An 8295-nucleotide genomic window follows, 5' to 3' on the forward strand; every position below is an offset into this window, starting at 1 on the left:
TAATAAACCAAGCATGGGTTTCACAAGTCCCTATGGTTATTGTGCTTATTCTTTGAGACTTTCATGTTGGCCTGCAGCAGAACTCCTTTGTGACTTTTGCTGAGAGGCTGCCTGAGTACTTATCTGCCCCAAAATACATCAAACATTCTGCACTACCTGCTAGCTGGCTATTTCCTCTGTTCCCCACAACTTGGCTCAGTGTTTCTCTAGTGCTTGTGCCATGCCACAGCTTTGGCCCTGTTGAGCCCCTAGGAGGGGCAAATTCTGCTGATCCAGTTGATGCAGTGAGAGGGACACATCTGACCTGCAGCAGTGAGCTGAGCAGAGCCTGTTTTCATTGCCCATCCTGCAGAGGTTTCATTTCAATCCTCCCTTCCTGCTTTTCCCCCCAACTCTTTCCCTCCTCCCTCCTCCTGTGGACACAGATCTGCAGTAGGTGTCTCCTGAACTTGACTGAGCTCCCTGTCCCAAGCATCTTCCTGATTAATTCTTTCCAGATGTCTGAGAACTTTCACATTTAGCAGCTTTGCACAAGTTCTTCATTCATTCTCTAAAGGGCAAACCTGTTTCCTAGTACTATTTGAAAATTCAGTCTGGTCATGGCTTCCCAAGATCTGCTTCTGCCTCCCAGTGAAATGTTTTAGGTATCACTGCAGCCTTCCACCCCTGAATTAGAGCATAACAGATATCCATAAATAGCACAGAAATGTATTTTCCATAGCTGACAGCTTCACGGCTGTCTATGGAGTCCTGAAAACACTTTAAAAATTTTTTTTTGGAAAAAACTCCAATGGCTACATTTATACTCAGCAAAGTGTCAGGTTGTTGGCTTGGACTTTCCCAGCTACAGCAGCTTGGAGAAATTAGGAGATCTGTCCAGTGTTCCTCTGACTGGGACCAACAATGGAAAGTAAGTGGTTCTGCCTGTCCTCTTGCCTAATTTCCAGCTTAACTTTGGTTTTGGGGAGATGACTGTTCCTTCCAAAGGGATTTGGGGAGATAACTGGGCCCAGTGTGTGCCCAGTGTGCCCAGTGGCTTTTTGTGCTTGCCCTGCACTCTGTGTGCAGTGAGGCTTGCAGCAGCTTTTGGCTGATGGAAAAAAAGCTTTGGGCTGTTCAGTGAAACTTGGGAAATTCCTGTCTTTTTTATTGAGTTTTAATTTGCTTCAGGATTTACCTCTCATGGTACATGGTGATTGCAAAATGCCTGTGGTGGGTGAGACCAGACCTTCCCTGGGCTCAGTTCCTGCTCATGGAATGGTTCTGTGTTGGGGTCCAGGAGTGGGGGTGTGCTGGAAGGATGAACTTGCCTTGTTGCCCTGTACTCCCACTACCTCCCCAGGTACCAGTGCCTCCCCACCTGTCAGAACACACAGAAATATTAAGAATCTATTTAATTTCCCAGCAAAGCAGTCTGAGATTTGGTTCCCCTCTGTGCCCCAGCATACCACACCCTTCACTGGGGCTGACATGGGGTTCTCCCTGTTCTCCCTGGTCCTTCTCTCCACAGCCTAGACAGTCTCTAGGCTGCCTGGGGAAGGCAGAATGAAGAACATCAAGCCAGTAAGTCTCCTAACCATTCTGCTATGTGAGGAATGAATCCAAGAGCCTTTGCACACTATTAATCTTTTCCAGTTCCTAAGAAAGCAAACCATCTCCTCCTGCTCCCATAAATTCAACCTCTCTCTCCATCTTCTCCCCTGGTGTTTGAACTGTTCGCCAAGAGCTTTATTAAAACCTACAGGATGCTGTTTTGTTCCTTACTGAACCCTAAACAACTGCACTAGATGAAGAAGAACTATTTGGTGCTGTCAGCTTTGGAGCATTTTTGTGTGTAGCCCGTGGCCACTTGTCAGCCAGGGACCAGCCTCAGCCCCACTCTGAGCTCAACAGGACCTTTGCTCTGCTCCTTTCAGGCTGGGAGATAAATTCAAGCCTGCAAAACCTCATGGCCTCATGTCCAAAAGCAGCTGGCACTGATCCATATGGGGGTAGCAGAAGGGATGATCCCTGGATGCAGCGTGGTCTTGTGCCATGACCAATATCTTCAGATTTCCAGTGGCCCTGGGGACAATCTGTGCTGGGTGTCACACCCTGGCTGCTTTCCTGACACCTCCTCTCCTGCTCTGAGTGAAGAGGCTTCTGCTACAAACCCTCTGCAGGTTCCCTGGGGCAGCAGGTGATGGTGTGAGCAGAGAAGCTGCAGCTGGTGCTGGGCAGCTCCGGGTGTGCTGGGACAGCCAGGGTGAGGGTGGCAGGTCCTGTGGGGCAGCAAATGTGAGGTGCACACCAGAGCCCTGCCAGCTGCTGTGCATCACCACTGGTGCTTGGCACATCATGCAATGTGTCACAGCCTTCTCTCTTTCATTTCTTAACATTCCCTCAATCTGAAACTCATCAACCAGTGCTGAGAGAAAACATTCACAGAGAAAGCCAAAGCAGAAGTGAGCAAAGCTGTTCCTTTGGCTGGATTCCTCCTGCTCCTTGTGTCCTGCTACTTGGTTTGAGCAAGTGCACCTGAGCCACGGGGAGGGGACAGCAGTGAGGGAGAGCTCTCCTTGTGGCTTTGCCAAGGACAGCTCCCTTTCATGGTGCAGTTCTGGTACCTCTGCCCAAACCCCAGGGAAGGGGGTGAGAGCAGGGTGGGAACACAAGCTATGGAGCATGGCTTGCACAAGGAGTGCTTTTATACTTCATAAATCTGCTTGTGAGTCAGATGGCAGGAGCAGGAGAGGGGAGAAGGGAGGGATGTGAAAGTCAATATGGTTGTGCCCAGAGGAGAAGCAGCCTGAAGCAGCTCTGAACCAGAAGCCCACATCTGCTCTGCTGGAATCAGGGACTGGGGGGGGCACCTGAGGCAGTGACAGAAAGTTCTGCTCATGAGGAACCTGATCAGGAGCCCCCTGCAAGCCCCACCTGGGGAGCCAAGAGCTCACATGGCTCAGCCTGGCACAGGGGGCTTGGGCAGGTGCTGCCAGGTGCTGCATCACACCTGGGGTGCCACACCCCCTGCCTGTGGATGGGAAGACAGGGAACCAGGCATGTGGAAAAGCCCCAGAGATGAATAATCCAGCCCAGCTTTGGCTGGACACGGCTCCCCCAGCTCTGAAAGGCTTTTTGGTCAGGTTTAATGAGATTAGTATGTAAGCTCTGGAGATGTCAGCCTGCTGGCAGCTCCCTGTTCAGTAGTTCCTCGTGTGCCAGGGAATGATGTTCATTTCCTTGGCCTTGACTCTGCTGGATCAGCCTGTTGCTCTGCTTCTCAATTAGCTGCATCTGCGTGGCAGTAATGAGCTGGAGGTCACACAGCCCAGAGAGGGGTGCCCAAAAGTTCACTTGTGTGGCAGGGAGCTCTCTGTGCCCCCCATGCAGTGGATGCTGGGTTCTGCCCCCTGTTCTCCCTGGGAGCCTCACTGGGGTCCAGACCCCCCTGATCCCTGCAGTGCTGACACTGCACAGCTTGCTCTGCTGCTGGAGAGGCTGTGCTTCTGAAAGCTCCAGTCTGGGGCTGTGCTGACATTATTGAAGCTACTGGTAATAAAACATGTCACTACAGAGGCCAGGGCCACATCCGATCCTGCAAAGGGAAAGCAAAAAATCCAAACAAAACCCAAAACCTCCAAAAGGCTCTAACCAAGCACATGCTGATAGTGGGGCTGGGTTTCCAGGGATGCAGACCCCACTCCTGCTACCCTGCCAGGATCAGAGGCACCTCCTGGCCCTGCTGGGCTGGCCCTGCAGCAGGGACAAGTGGCACACAGGAGTCACAGCCACATCCTCGTGCTTGTGCTGACCCCTCCCAGTGCAGGGAACTACAATGAAATGCTGTTGATGCCTCTGCCCTCCCGTCAGGGATTAGGACATGCTGGAGCAATTTGCATGGGGATGAAACTTGGAAGTAATGGCAAAGCTGAGGGAATATGATATTATTTATTATTGCCAGTTGCAAGGGAACAGCAGCAGCCTCCAAACTTGTATAACTCTGGAACATGACTATTATTAGAACGCAAAGTTAGCAAGCAATTAGCTAATTGCAATTCACATTGTCTGTTGGCAATTATAAGGAGAACAGTTATAAAGCCCAACAGATGGAACTCAAATGGGTCAGCTTCTCTTTTTTTTTGTTTTTTTTTTGTTTTTTTTTGTTTTATTTTTCCATCCCCAAAAGGCATTTGCTATGAGCTAAACTCAGGTTCTCACTAGGGCTCATGAAAGCAGCCAGCCTGTGAGTCAGCGTGCAGGGGTCCCTGCAGGCCACAGTCCCACAGCCCAGCCCTGCACATGGAGCTTGTCCTGTCCAGACCTTCCCAAATGACACAGTTTTGAGGCCAGAGAGTTCAGCTGAAAGCATTGTGGTTTCCATCATTTACTCTCTGTGGTGTTTTTTTTCAGTAGCTGTGGAAAAGGGGGGAGCAGAGAAATCCAGCTGCAATCTGTCTGTGTCCCATCCAGCTCTTCACAACTGCACAGCTTCAGGTAATACTTTCTCCTCTCCCTCCAGCAGTGACACAAAGCAATGGTGCCTCCCTGAGCATGACTTCTAAATCTTTTGAGGTTATTTGAGGGATTTTCATTCCCTTCTGAGGCTGAGGCAGAACAGGGATCTCTGCAAAGGTGAGCAGGTGATGAAGCAGAGCTCTGCTTCCTCTCTCCTCTCACAAGGGATACAGTGGAACAGCTCCCACAGGGCAGAGATTATCTCATTGCTTTTGTTGGAGATGCCTGGGTGATGCAGCACCAGGACATGACAGAAGGGTAGAACAAGCCCTGGAATTGCTCAGCACATGGTTTCCATCTGTTTGAATCAAACACAGATGTTCCTACCTGTGACACTTTGCTGTCCTCTGGGTGGGTTTTGTGCTCTCAGTGTTAAAGGGATGCTGTGACAGGTGTCTGGTGAAGGGATGAGAATTCATCATCTACCTGTGAAGCACTTCTCTGTGAGGCCTGTCAGGGCCCAAGCTGTGCACACAGATCAGGGTGTTTGATGCCAGAGGCACTCAAGGGGCACACTGATAGCCCAGCACCCCAAATGCTGCAGCCTGGCACATGCAGCCTGTTCCTCCACTTTACAGCACATGCAGGAGTGGGGCAGCAAGGATGCTCTGGTACATGGAAACACATTCTGCATTTCAGATACATGAAAAATCTGTCTGCAATTCAGATATCTTTTCAGAGTAGAGACCAATACAGGCAGATTTGGCCTTAAAAGGAAACATCACAGAAGATATTCTGAGGAAATATTTCACTAAAGAACCTCACACCTACATTCAGATGCTTTGTTGAATGGAAGGAGCTTTGCCCTTTATCCTTCCTGAATGTTGGTGATGCCACTGACTGTGGCAAAAGAACATTCTTGGTTTGGGTCAAGCTGATACAAACAGAGAGATGGGTGATCTGAAACAGCTTAGCCCAGCAATATGAATTTCATAACTAGTAATACAAACCCACTGCACACCTTTGGCTGATATTAAACAGGGGATGGGTTGGAATTCATCTCAGAGCAAAAGCATTATAATGAAAGGGAAACATCAGGTTTTACTCAGAACCCCCAGGTTTCCCATAGGAGGCAATTTATGTAGTGCCCATTTATTAAAGACAAATGCTATCATTTGGAACATATCTCATGGAGAGCAGGGCATGGCTGATGCAGGGGAGCAGTAACTGGAGATGGAGCTTTGCATTTACAAGGGGCTGTTTTCAGCAGGCTGTGCCTGTACCACCAGGTGTGATGAAAGCTGCCAGGTGCCCTAGTGCCCCCCAGCCCTGGCCTCCCACCGTGCACAGCCCCACAGGGCACCAAGGGCTGTGACCCAGCTGAAACACACTGGATTTCAATGAGTATTTGACAGCAGACAGAAAGATAATCCTGCTATCAGAAGTCAGGCAATTATGGGCTAAAATAAGCAGGTCTGGATGGGGGTCCAGCTCAGGCTCCAGGTGCTGAGACCTGCCTTGAAATGCCTTGAAATGGGAGCCAGCACCTGCAGAGCATCTGCTGGGCTGGAGGAGACCTTGGCCAGGGAGCAGCAGGGACAAGGATGCTCAGCTCTGCCTCAGGACATGTGGCAGCCTGCATGTGTCACCTCCTCACAGCTCCTGGGGCTCTGGAGTCTCTGATTTGGGTCCTCACTCAGAAAGCTTCAGAGGGGTGTGTGACTCTCCCTTGTTTCTTTTGAGACACCAGCAGCCTGATGCTCCTTTCTTTTCATAGTGAGTGGTTCTGAGCAGGGCAAATGCTAAAAAGTACCAACTGCTGTTACATGCTCAGCTACAGGTAACTTTGGTTTTGGTATTCTACTGGGAAGAAACAGTGTCCAGTCAATTAATTTAAACAGTACATGTTGCCTTTCTGAAATATTTTGGGATAGGTCCTGGCATGGGGACAGGATGGTGCTGCTTGTTCTTTGCAGATCAAGAGTCCAGGACAGGCCTGTCCTTCCTGGCAGGAGCAGGTGAAACCACAGGCTTTGGGAAGCACAAATTCCACTCTTTGCATGTAGAACTTTCTGCCTCCATACAGGATGGCACCTGCAATCATTAATTTGAATAAATTCCATTTTTATGCTCCATCCAGCTTCTAGTACAACAAAGCATTCAGATGGCACAGAATGGTAATTCCTGCATGTGTTTCCCCACTGTGTGACCATCAGGGATGTGACATCTAATGCCACTGTTCCTGTTCCTTACAGAGGAAAAGGCAAATGGTATCAGACAAGGGATCTCCTAACTGCCTTATCCTGCCAGCTGCACATCTGGGAGGAGAGCAAGAGGGCAGAGAAGAGCATTGCCTGCCTGCCTGCACCATGCAGACAGGCTGGTGACAGCTCAGCAATGTAAATGATGCATAATAAGCCCTAAATAAAGTGTGAGGAACATGCTTGGGATCAGCAAATCCATTCTGACAAGCAAAGGAATGGAATCTCTTTTCCCAAACAGTCTGCTAAGTCATGGAATGGATGTAATTGGGTGCCACTGAAAAATGGCTCCTGAAGGCTTCTAGTTGGGGTGTCCCTGCTCTGATCCATGGGGACACTGTGCACCAGAAAACAGGGGCAAGGAGACCTGGGGAGGAGGAGGCTGGGGAGTGGGGGCCACATTCTCCTCCTCAAAATGCTGAGTTTCTATTGAAATCTCTTTGTCCACTCCCATTTGCAGTCAAGTCTGTCCCACTTCCTCACATTCCCCCATCAGCCATTTATCATCAGCAAGGGGTGGCTGGAGCCAAATGTTCCCCTGACCTTCCACAGCCCTGTCAGCCTTTCTTCTCTGCTTGGGTGGGAGACTGAAGATAAGCCCAGAGTCTCAGATAAACACAGTCAGCTGATGGGTTACAGGCTGTGCTGGCCAGATGAAGAGGATCCTCTTCACAACTCTGTAGAGTTTCTTGTCCTCACAGGGACACAGGCAGGCCAGAGAGCCCCACTCAAGCACTTCACAGCAGGATGAGTGGAGGCCACAATCAAGGCAAAGAGCCCCAGAGCAGGCACAGTGCAGCAGCAGTGCTGGGAGGAGCTGGGAGGGGTGTGGGACTGCACAGCTCCAGGGCTGCTCCTGGGAACAAACAAAAATACAATCTGATCTAGCTTGCTTCAGCTTGGCACTCTTCATTTCCCATGACTTTCTATGCCCACTCTCTCTGCTGAGCCAGCTCCAGGCAGGTACGTATATTCCAGGGAAAATGCATTTTTTTTGTCTCTGTGCCCATGCTGGGACGTGCTGGGGCTGTTCCTGTGGAAACCTGGGTGAGCTGCAGGGAATGATCCTCCCTGGACTTCATTGGGACTGTGAGATTTTAAGCAGTTTCAGTTCTTTGTTGCCCTCTCACATGAACAGAGGCCAAAAAGGTGGGATACAGATTGCAGGTGTGTTTCTGGTACTTCCTTCTGTTTGGGAGCTGTTGTTTCTGGCCTTTGTGGGCTGCACTGAGATTCTCTCACCATCCCCAGGCCTTGGGAAGCACAGTCCCCCCAGGCTCTGCAGTTTGGGTGCTCTGGGCCAGGACATGCACTGACAGCACGAGATGCAGCCTTGGAGCACAGGGGGCTGCCAGGACACCTCATCAGATGAAGATTGCCTCTTTGTTCCTCTGAAAACCACAAAAAAAAAAGTTTCTCTCGTCACAGTTCACTGATGCCCAGACAAAGATGATGTGAAATCTGTGGGAAGACTTATTTTATTACAATATAGGAATGCACAGAACCAGATGTTTAAGCTTAGCTGTGGTTCCTCCACGTCCTGCTGTCCCTGCTCAGGGAGCTGCTCTCAGGGTGATGTGCAACTCTCTGGATGTGT

Source organism: Erithacus rubecula (genome assembly GCF_903797595.1).
Source record: "Erithacus rubecula genome assembly, chromosome: 23".
Taxonomy (NCBI): Eukaryota; Metazoa; Chordata; class Aves; order Passeriformes; family Muscicapidae; genus Erithacus; species Erithacus rubecula.